This window comes from Sphaeramia orbicularis, chromosome 18 (assembly GCF_902148855.1).
Source record: "Sphaeramia orbicularis chromosome 18, fSphaOr1.1, whole genome shotgun sequence".
In the NCBI taxonomy this organism is placed as follows: Eukaryota; Metazoa; Chordata; class Actinopteri; order Kurtiformes; family Apogonidae; genus Sphaeramia; species Sphaeramia orbicularis.
This window is the reverse complement of record NC_043974.1, coordinates 10,152,479-10,164,515: the sequence shown is the minus strand read 5'-3', so window position 1 is coordinate 10,164,515 and position 12,037 is coordinate 10,152,479.

The window sequence follows — 12,037 nt, the reverse complement described above, 5'->3', positions numbered from 1 at the left end:
ATTCACATCTTTTTGGTTATAATTTGTCATAATTTAATGTGTGTTTTTTTGCACAAAAATAAAGACAAATATGTGGAATTGTCATTATTCATTAGTTATTATGTTATTATTTTACTGGTCCGGCACACTGGAGATCAAATCGGGCTCAATGTGGAACCTGAAAGAAAATGAGTTTGAGAGCCCTGCTTTAAACCCAAAGTCTAAAGTAGTCCACCTAAACTTTTTTTTCTTGTTTTGACTATAAAAAGGTTAGAAAATATACTGTGAGTGAGTCCGTTTGTTCATATAAGGGTGAAAATCACCCCTACCTAAACCGGATGCAGAAACCAGGAGGACCAGGGGTGGGGGGGTGGGGGTGGGGGTGAGAAAACCATAGAAAATGCCAATTTAAAAATATGCTTTTATGTCAAATATTTGACTATAGTTTTAATTTATTACAGTTTTGATTTCATATACCTAGTATTTGGAACCGATATTCACTTTTAAAGTCTTTGAAAAGGTTTATTAAGCAAATTTGTGTTATTTATGCAATAGATTATATACATTTTTCACATCAGATTTTATATTTTTTTATGTTTTTTGGCCTTTTGTGTTGATATAGTAGGTTAAAGTGAAAAAATAATTGGCAGCTGAGATGGATGAAGTTGTGCTGACAAAAAAGATACCAAACATGGGTATAGTAAACATTTCTTTATATACACTGAACAAAAATATAAACACACCACTTTTGTTTTTGCTCCCATTTTTCATGAGCTGAACTCAAAGATCTAAAACTTTTTCTATGTACACAAAAGGCCTATTTCTCTCAAATATTGTTCATAAATTTGTCTAAATCTGTGTTAGTGAGCACTTCTCCTTTGTCCTTTGCTGAGATAATCCATCCACCTCACAGGTGTGGCATATCAAGATGCTGATTAGACAGCAGGATTATTGCACAGGTGTGATTTAGGCTGGCCACAATAAAAGGCCACTCTAAAATGTGCAGTTTTACTGTATTGGGTGGTCCAGGGGGGTCAGAAAACCAGTCAGTATTTGGTGTGACCACCATTTTCCTCGCACAGTCAAAACTTGTGACATCTGTGGTATTGTGCTGTGTGATAAAACTGCACATTTTGGAGTGGCCTTTTATTGTGGCCAGCCTAAGGCACACCTGTGCAAAAATCCTGCTGTCTAATCAGCATCTTAATATGCCACACCTGTGAGGTGGATGGATTATCTCAGTAAAGAAGAAGTGTTCACGAACACAAATTTAGACAGATTTGTGAACAATATTTGAGAGAAATAAACCTTGTATGTACACAGAAAAAATTTTAGATCTTTGAGTTCAGCTCATGAAAAATGGGAGCAAAAACAAAAGTGGTGCGTTTATATTTTTGTTCAGTGTAGTATATAAAGGCAAAATCAAAAATACTCAAAAACAGCTAAAATAGGTTCAGACCCTGAAGGGTTAAGGTAAAAATGCTGCAAACGTCTCCTTTAATGAGTTAAAACCTGGATGTTGGTGCAGACACAGCACCACACCTTACACTGTGAAAAGCAGTAGGAGCTTAAATGCTTATGCTAAACATCAGATGTCAGTATGTCAAAAGGATTATGTTCGCACCTTATGTTGTAAGATTTTTCAGGGTTGGAAAAGCACGGGAGGAGGAAAAATTAGCTTTTCATTTTTATGATCAAAACAGATCCACACATAGAGGGAAGTAGAGGTGCACCTGAATCAGTTAAAATGATGATCATACTAACCTGCATTATTCAAATTTGTCTTGTTGTCTCATAACAGCTGTTTTGCACTTATTAAAACCATAAATGGTGGCACAGTGTTCTTTAATGTTCCTTTGTAATAGTTAATCAATGGAGCATCGATGGAGCCTTAGAAATATCTGTTCTACTTCCGTTTGTATGTGTTTATACAATCTTTTCTGGGCCATTCCACCGAATGGGTGCCATTTCCGTCTCCAGGACATTATATCCAGATTCAAGTTTATTTGTCATTTCAGCATATAAAAAATACACAGAAACGAAATATTGCACTCAGGTCCCCGACTGTCAGCAGCATTTAGTGAAAATAGTACAAATTACTGATAAAATAATAAAAATAATAAAATACTGATATTAAAATAGCAATAACAATAACACCCCCCCCTAAAAATTACTTAGAAATAACAAAAAAAAAAAAAAAACAGTTTTATTTATAAAGTACACAGCAGTAAAGTGCCAATTTAAAAGTGCATTCTGGGCTCAAAGTTCAGCAGGAGTTCATCATTCTAACTGTCTCTGGATAAAAACTGTTTCGGAGTCTGGTGGTCCGGGCTTGGATGTGCCATAGTCTCCTACCTTATATGTATAAATGTGCATGAAAATCAACTCTAAAATACATTTTACTATTATGCAAAGTGTCCTGCACATTGATCTAATTGCAAATTTCAAATATTTATTTGAAAACATTCATAAAAAAACTACCTAGAACACTGGAAAATAGCATTTGTTGCCTGTCCCCATTCTCTAATGCTACACTTTACCATGAAATATAATGATGAAAATACTTCAGAAATGTTTGGGGTTTTTTTGCATTGTTGTGTGACTCCATATTCCATCTATACTTTAAATACATTTTTTTCATGAGAAATCCATAATATTTTTGTGAAAATATGCATTTTAGTCGTGTCCCTGGGTTCTCACTCAGTCCTGTTACCATAACACACAGGTGTCAAACTTGCGGCCCGGGGGCCAAATCTGGCCCTCGGGATGAATTTGTGAAATGCAAAAATTACACTGAAGATATTAACAATCAATTATGTCAAAATCATTTTAATTCAGGTTCCACATACAGTCCAATTAGATTTCAACTAGGCAAGAACCAGTAAAATATTATCACAATAACCTATAAATAATGACAACCTCAAATTCTCTCTTTGTGTTTTTTGGTGTAAAAATGTAAAATTACATGAAAATGTTTACATTACCAAACTATACTATTACAAAAAACATGAATAACCTGAACAAATATGAACAAATGGAAATGTCTTAAGAAAAGTAAACGCAATTTTTCCAATGTTCTGCCTGTTACTAAATGTTTTGTGCAATTGTAATGCACATGTGTAAATGATAAACTGAAAAACTGAGGCATAATATTGTTAAAATTGCACTTGTTTTTCTTAAGACAATTTAAGTTGTTCATGTTATTCAGATTTTTAAGGAAACTTTATAGATGTAAACCTGATCATAATATATTTTTTTTTACTTTTTTCACTGTTATTATTTTACTGGTCCGGCCCACTGCAGATCAAATTGGGCTGAAGGTGGCCCCTGAACTAAAATCAGTTTGACAGCCCTGTCCTAACACATTCTCCCCTCTGAAAAATTTGGAACATTCCACAAGTCCCAAATTGCAGTTTGATTTTGAGAATAAAATTACAAATTATTCAAATATGCCGTATTCATTTGGCTAGATCTGTTATAGTATACAGAGCAATCTGCACGTGTCTGTGCAACCTCTAAATATTAATTAATTTGCATAAAATTTGGACCGACGTAATTTGGTAGATATGGAACCAAATGCAGGGTTCTAATCCAGAGAATCTGAAAAAAAAAATTTTTGGACCACCCTAACACACACACACACTCATTCCTGTTACACAATGTTCATTCCTGTTACTAAATAACTTTTTCTAAAAAATAAAGATAAACCACCGGATTTTTTCAGTTATGTGTGGTCCATTCTATGTCCAAGTATTTAATGAATTGCATCATAAAAATTTGGATAAATTTGAGGTTTGGGTCTCCTTTAAAATGAAAAAATGACTTTGCAGTTTTAAGAAAATTACAACTTGCGTGCATATATAGTGATTTTTTTAGTCACAAATATTAATTATTTTAACATGGAACCAATAATTTCTTTAAAATAAAGACTTTGTTGAGAGGAAAACAAAGGAATTAGTTGACAAGCTTTTAAGTGTGCTTTTTAAATGTTATGAGTTTTGGTAACAGGACTGAGAAAAATGCAATCATGTTCTGCTTAAAAACCTTGTAAAAAATGAAATAAAGTTGCCTGAGATGGACCAGTACACATTTTGAATAGTTAAATATGTGTGTTATTAGATTCAGTGTTGAAAAAAGATAAAAAATGAAGTTTAATTTGGAAGAGTTATAACAAGCAAATAGCACCCATTAGGTGGAACGGCCCTTCTACTGTAATTTTGTATTTAATGGTGTTCATTTCTACCACTCTCTGAGTGCTTTTCTTGTTAGCAATATTTTCCTCGGCATGGCCCGTCCTACTCTGTCTCTGATTGGCTCATCAGTCCTCATGCCTAAAGTTAACCAATCTAATCAGTGAAGGTACCAAGTACTAGCCAATTAGAGGCAGAGTAGGGTGGGTCATGGCTTCACCATCCTAGGGGAAAACATGGGCAATTTGGCTCAGATATGACTGAATGGTGCACATCAGGGGGATTTAGAAGTGGGTATACACAATGAAGACTGAAAAATAAGAAGGTATACTCCGTATACCAGCGTATACCCTGGACTATGCCACTGATTTTAATATGGAAGCCTATAGACCTTGACTTGCCTTTGGAGCCCATTTGATAGACTGCAGGCTCTTTGGCGTTGGCATCAGTTTCAGCCCTGGAGATTGCCTTGTGGATGTAGACAAATAATAATGTGTTTTGTCACTGAGGTTCAGTTTGAGGGTATGTACTCTTTCGTTTCGCTTTTACCTCTATTGTCTCAGCTTCATTTCAGTCCCAGAAAGATTAATTGTGCCACTGATTATTTTTAAAGCGTGGGAGCAAATTGTGAGGATGGCACACTTCCAGAGCACTGACCTGAGAACTCACACACTTCCCACATGTGCATATGCACACAACAAGAATATACACACATCCAAGATCTCACACACAGACTCGCACACCGCATACACACTGGCAGGCACGAACACGCACACAAAAAAACGTGGCCCAAAAATAACAAGTGTGTCCCACATAGAGAGCTCACTCCAAACTGAGACGAGCTGAGCAGTTTCCTCTCACGTGTTCTATTCTGTCAGAAGCTCTCACCCACTTTTATCCAACTTCTCACTTTGTCTTTGTGTCTGTCATGGTGATTTAGTTCAAGGCAAAGGAATGATTTGAGTGTTCACTACATAGAACCGGCTCTACTCGACTTGACTCGGGTACCAGATACTATTTCTGGAGACCGTTTCCATTACAGGATACTACCAGTGGTGTAGTCCAGGGTATACGGCGATATACAGAGTATACCTACTTATTTTTCAGTCTTCATTGTGTATACCCACTTCTAAATCTCCCTAATGCGCGTTATGCTCTGAATCTATCCGAGCCAAATTGCCCATTTTTTCCTCTAGGATGGTGAAGCCATGACCCGCCCTACTCTGCCTCTAATTGGCTAGTACTTGGTACCTTCACTGATTAGATTGGTTAACTTTAGGCATGAGGACTGATGAGCCAATCAGAGGCAGAGTAGGGCGGGTCATGCAAAGAAAAATATTGCTAACAAGAAAAGCACTCGGAGAGCGCAGACCTCCGCCAAGGCAGATCAGTGGGCCCCCGTGCCCCCCCACCCCACCCCGATCACCACCAAAATTTAATCATTTCTTCCTTGTGCCTGTATCAACATTTCCTGAAAATTTCATGAAAATCCATCCATATCTTCTTGAGTAATCTTGCTAGCAAACAAACACACAAACAAACACACACGCACGCAAACACACAAAGCAAAGTGATCACAATACCTCCTGGTGGAGGTAACTAGCGCTGGCCACCTCTGGAACCTGACTGGACACCTCAGGTGCCAGTGCCACCCCACTTGATTGACAGGTCACTGCATGTCTCGTTGAAAGATGCACCATTATTGGAAATGCGGCGAGAAAGGCAGAATAAATGTCTTTCAAATAACTGACACATATTGAGAGAACCTACTTTGATGAAATCCATAATTCTGAGGTAAATTTTAAGGTGGTTTCAGAATGAGTCACTGTTTAAACTACTGTCCATATGACTGCACATTTAGAGGAGAAGAGATGTTGTCACCAATGGTTAAACTGTGTGAGCAGGCTAATGTTATGAAAGGCTAACATTATGAAAGGCTAACGTTATGAAAGGCTAATGTTATGAAAGGCTAACGTTATGAAAGGATAACATTATGAAAGGCTAACGTTATGAAAGGCTAATGTTATGAAAGGCTAACATTATGAAAGGCTAACGTTATGAAAGGCTAACATTATGAAAGGCTAACATTATCTTATGTTTGCCTCATGTTGAATACATTTCCATTCATGCAGCTGCTTGTGTGAACAGTAAAACCTACAAACTGCTCCTAATCAAGTCATGATAATTTTATAATAGTGAGCAAATACTACTGATGGATTTTAGGGTAAACTAAATAGAATGGTCTGACATGTCACTATTTCTAAAACGGTATTTTTCTGGACTACTTAAAAAAAAAAAAAAAGAAAGAAAAAAAGAAAAAAAAAAAAGAAAAAGGGCAGAAATTTAGAGCACACCCACTTCTCCAGGGACCACTACACTACTGGATACTACTGACTTTAGAGTTTCTGGACGCCATAGCAACACTGCAAGTAACTTCCATGATGTCTGCTCAAAGAGCTGTTGATAAACTCGCTCGTTGCGTGTTGTCCCGTCAAGTTCATGGTCAATCTTTTCATTGACCACCAAGGACAGAAATGTCTGAACCTCCTCAACTGACCACAGCGTCGTTTTGCGGGCTGCTATCATGGATTAGCCTACCGGTATATTTACTGTAAACCTCCAAATCTTTTTTTGTTTTGTTTTGTTTTAAATGGCATGTCGCACATTAGTAACGCAGAGACAACTCTCTCAAAGTCTTGTAAAGGTTCATACTGTCTTCCAAATATAACTATTGTAGGTAATTCCTTTATCACACAGGGATGAAGACTACAGGGAGTAGCTGAAACTAGTAACACAGGTAAACAAAAACTACCACTGATAAATGGATTACCTACAATAAAGACAACTCTCTGACCAATCAGGGATCTGCAGTGTTTACCTTGGCCGACCAAGTACTAAAACAGTAGTACCGGGTACCAGATTCCACGTTGTTTTACATGATGGAAACACAAAAAGGCCAAGTCGAATGGAGTCGGTACCATGTAGTGGAAACGCGGCATTAGCATTAATGCTAAAAGAGAGACTGTTTTTCAGATAAAACACATTTTTATTTGACGTGCACATACAAATATCCACACGTAACTAGGGGTGTAAGAAAATATTAGTTCTGCAATATATTGCGATATTTCATTTCACAATACTGTACCGATATTAAAAAGTACTGTATCGATATTTTTAGGTATTTATTCAAATGCAGATATTGTGGAGGTTCATTTTTCTTCTTCTTTTTTGTTTATATTTGGTTTATTATTTAACACTCTTTTATTAAAAATAAATATTTACTGAGATAAAAGAGAGACTGTTTTTCAGATAAAACATTTTTATTTGACACGCGCAAACAAACATCTGCATGTAACTAGGATTGTAAGAAAATATCACGAAATTTCATTTCACAATATTGTATCGATATTAAAAAGTACTGTATCAATATTTTTAGGTATTTATTCAAATGCAAATATTGTGAAGGTTCATTTGTGTTTTTCTTCTTTGTTTATATTTTATTTATTATTATTTAACACTCTTTTATCAAAAATAAATATTTATGCACCCCACAGTTAGCAGTTTTTACCTTCCTGCAAACTAATTCCATATCATTCTTAATGACTTAACCTCTTCTAATTTATCTTTTCACCTTCCAGCCCTCAAAGCAAATATTCGCCATTGACCATAAAATGTCGCCATGCCAATCCAGACATTACACATCAAGGTTATAACACTTAACAAAAACAGCAACTATAGCTAGCCATCAAAAATGAACAATTCCTTTGAATCAAGTAGATATAAATGTAAATAAAAAGTACAATAAAAAACAAACAACTAAACTAAACCATCAAGAATTTCAGGTAAAAGTCTGATTTATTGAATTTCCATCGATTTTAATTGTTAGAATAGAAAATAGAATAGAACAGAACAGAGCAGAATGAAATAGAATAGAATAGAATAGAATAGAATAGAATAGAATAGAATAGAATAGAATAGAATAGAAAAGACAGAATAGAATAGGAAAAATAGAATAGAATAGAATAGAATAGAATAGAATAGAATAAAAAAGACAGAATACAATAGGAAAGATAGAATAGAACAGAAAATACAGAATAGAATAGAATAGAATAGAATAAAATAGGAAAAATAGAATACAATAGAATACAATAGAAAAGACAGAATAGAATAGGAAAAATAGAATAGAATAGAATAGAATAGAATAGAATAGAATAGAATAGAATAGAAAGAACAGAATAGGAAAAATAGAATAGAATAGAATAGAAAAGACAGAATAGAATAGGAAAAGTAGAATAGAATACAATAGAATAGAATAGACAGAACAGAATAAGAAAAATAGAATACAATAGAATACAATAGAAAAGACATAATAGAATAGGAAAAATAGAATAGAATAGAATAGAATAGAATAGAAAAGACAGAATAGAATAGGAAAAATAGAATAGAATAGAATACAATAGAATAGAATACAATAGAATACAGTAGAATACAATAGAAAAGACAGAATAGAATAGAATAGAATAGAATAGAATAGAATAGAATAGAATAGAATAGAATAGACAGAATAGAATAGACTAGACTAGAATAGAATAGAATAGAATAGAATAGAATAGAATAGAATAGAATAGAATAGAATAGAATAAGCTTTATTGTCATTGCAAAATACCACTATACAGTGCACCGAAATTGGGTTTTACGTTCTGTAGGTGCTCATGTAAAATACACACATCAATTATACAGTCAAAAAAAAATTACAAGTATAAAACAGTCAAGAAAAGGACAATGTAACTGTAAAAAACAGTCAAGTAAAAAATAAAGGCACATACACACACACACACACAAAAGTACAGTGTACACTTTGCATAATATGGGAACTCTAATAGATTTGTAAACCATATTTGTTGTCATTTCATTGTCTATCAATTAAAGCTTCCTTCATAATACCTCAAAGTACACATAAGGTAAAATAACACAAATACAAATTGTAAAATAATAGTAGTTCAGCTGCATATTTATACATATAATAGCACTAAAATGAATTAAAATGTCTTCCTTTGTTTCCCCAATGTGAGCTAGGAAAACAAAGACATAAATAAATTATAATACCAAACCTTTTCTCACATACCAATCGCTGCTTTGTGAACTGAACATGTAGTAGTGTACGCCTGTGTCTGAAACATCAAATATAGGTCATGTAGTTGTGTATGTCAGTGTAGTACTTGTAGTAGATCAGGGTTAGCTCTGACACATTTAGAGGCAGGAACATGTACTGGTATTGTGCCAAAACTGACAGAATATAATGAACATGCTGTGTTGTTGCTGCTCTGCTTAATGTCAGACTAAAGCCTTTGTGTCTGCTGCATCCAACACTATCTGAAGGTCCACACACACAAATAATACAGGTGGACAGATTTTTTTTTCGGAACAAGCGGTTCTAGTCACAACAAACCCCGCCCCTCGCATGTATTGTAGCTAATTTTGGCATCGATCCAACTGATGTCATCATGTCTATGCGTGTGCTGATGTCACCATATCAACTGCCTCTATATATGGGCCAAGTTTGAAGTAAATTGAAACAAAATTGATGTTTTTATAGACAGTTGAAATGTTGCTCATCGTAAGTAAATGGGAGAAAAAAACAGATTTAAAAAATTCCGAAAAATTGTAACTTTGACCTAGTTTTTCCAAAATGTAACCACATCTCTTCATGTTCACTGACAATCTATAAACCCAATTTGGTATGAATTCAACCAATAGTTTTGCTGCTGCTACAGACTTTTGAAATTTGGCCTATTATAAGTAAATGGGGAAAAAATATATTTAAAAAAATTCATAAAAAATTGGAACTTTGACCTACTTTTCTCAAAATGTAATCAGATCTATTCTGGGTCACTGGCAATCTATAAACCCAATTTGGTATGAATACAACCAATAGTTTTGCTGCTACAGACATTTGAAATTTTGCCCATTATAAGTAAATGGGAAAAAAAAAAGATTTAAAAATTCATATAAAATTTTAACTTTGACCTAGCTTTCTCAAAATATAACCACATCTATTCTGGTTCACTGGCAATCTGTAATCCAAATTTGATTATGAATTTAACCAATAGTTTTGCTGCCACAGACATTTGAAATTCTGTCCATTATAAGTAAATAGGGAAAAATTCTTCCAAAATGTAGCCACATCTGTTCTGGGTCACTGGTAATCTATAAACCCAATTTGGTATGAATTCAACCAACAGCTTTGCTGCTACAGACATTTGAAATTTTGCCCATTATAAGTATATGGGAAAAAATTTATATTTTAAAAATTCATAAAAAATTGGAACTTTGACCTACTTTTCTAAAAATGTAATCAGATCTATTCTGGGTCACTGACAATCCATAAACCCAGTTTAGTATGAATTCAACCAATAGTTTTGCTGCTACAGACATTTGAAATTTTGCCCATCATAAGTAAAGAGGAAAAAAAAAAAAGATTTAAAAATGTATATAAAATTTTAACTTTGACCTAGCTTTCTCAAAATATAACCACATCTGTTCTGGTTCACTGGCAATATGTAATCCAAATTTGATATGAATTTAACCAATAGTTTTGCTGCCACAGACATTTGAAATTTTGTCCATTATAAGTAAATGGGGATTTTTTTTTTTTTTTAATTCATAAAAAATTTGAACTTTGACCTACTTCTTCCAAAATGTAACCACATCTGTTCTGGGTCACTGGTAATCTATAAACCCAATTTGGTATGAATTCAACCAACAGCTTTGCTGCTACAGATGTTTGAAATTTTGCCCATTATAAGTAAATAGGAGAAAAATATATTTTTAAAATTCATAAAAAATTGGAACTTTGACCTACTTTTCTCAAAATGTAATCGCATCTATTTTGGGTCACTGGTAATCTATAAACCCAATTTGGTATGAATTCAACCAATAATTTTGCTGCTACAGACATTTGAAATGTTGTCAATTATAAGTAAATGGAAAATAAAAGATTTTAAAAATCCATATAAAATTTTAACTTTGACCTACTTTTCCCAAAATGTAATCAGATCTATTCTGGGTCACTGGCAATCTACAAACCCAATTTGGTATGAATTCAACCAATAGTTTTGCTGCTACAGACATTTGAAATTTTGCCCATCATAAGTAAAGAGGAAAAAAAAAAAAGATTTAAAAATGTATATAAAATTTTAACTTTGACCTAGCTTTCTCAAAATATAACCACATCTGTTCTGGTTCACTGGCAATATGTAATCCAAATTTGATATGAATTTAACCAATAGTTTTGCTGCCACAGACATTTGAAATTTTGTCCATTATAAGTAAATGGGGATTTTTTTTTTTTTTAATTCATAAAAAATTTGAACTTTGACCTACTTCTTCCAAAATGTAACCACATCTGTTCTGGGTCACTGGTAATCTATAAACCCAATTTGGTATGAATTCAACCAACAGCTTTGCTGCTACAGATGTTTGAAATTTTGCCCATTATAAGTAAATAGGAGAAAAATATATTTTTAAAATTCATAAAAAAATGGAACTTTGACCTACTTTTCTCAAAATGTAATCACATCTATTTTGGGTCACTGGTAATCTATAAACCCAATTTGGTATGAATTCAACCAATAATTTTGCTGCTACAGACATTTGAAATGTTGTCAATTATAAGTAAATGGAAAATAAAAGATTTTAAAAATCCATATAAAATTTAAACTTTGACCTACTTTTCCCAAAATGTAATCAGATCTATTCTGGGTCACTGGCAATCTACAAACCCAATTTGGTATGAATTCAACCAATAGTTTTGCTGCTACAGACATTTGAAATTTTGCCCATCATAAGTAAAGAGGAAAAAAAAAAAA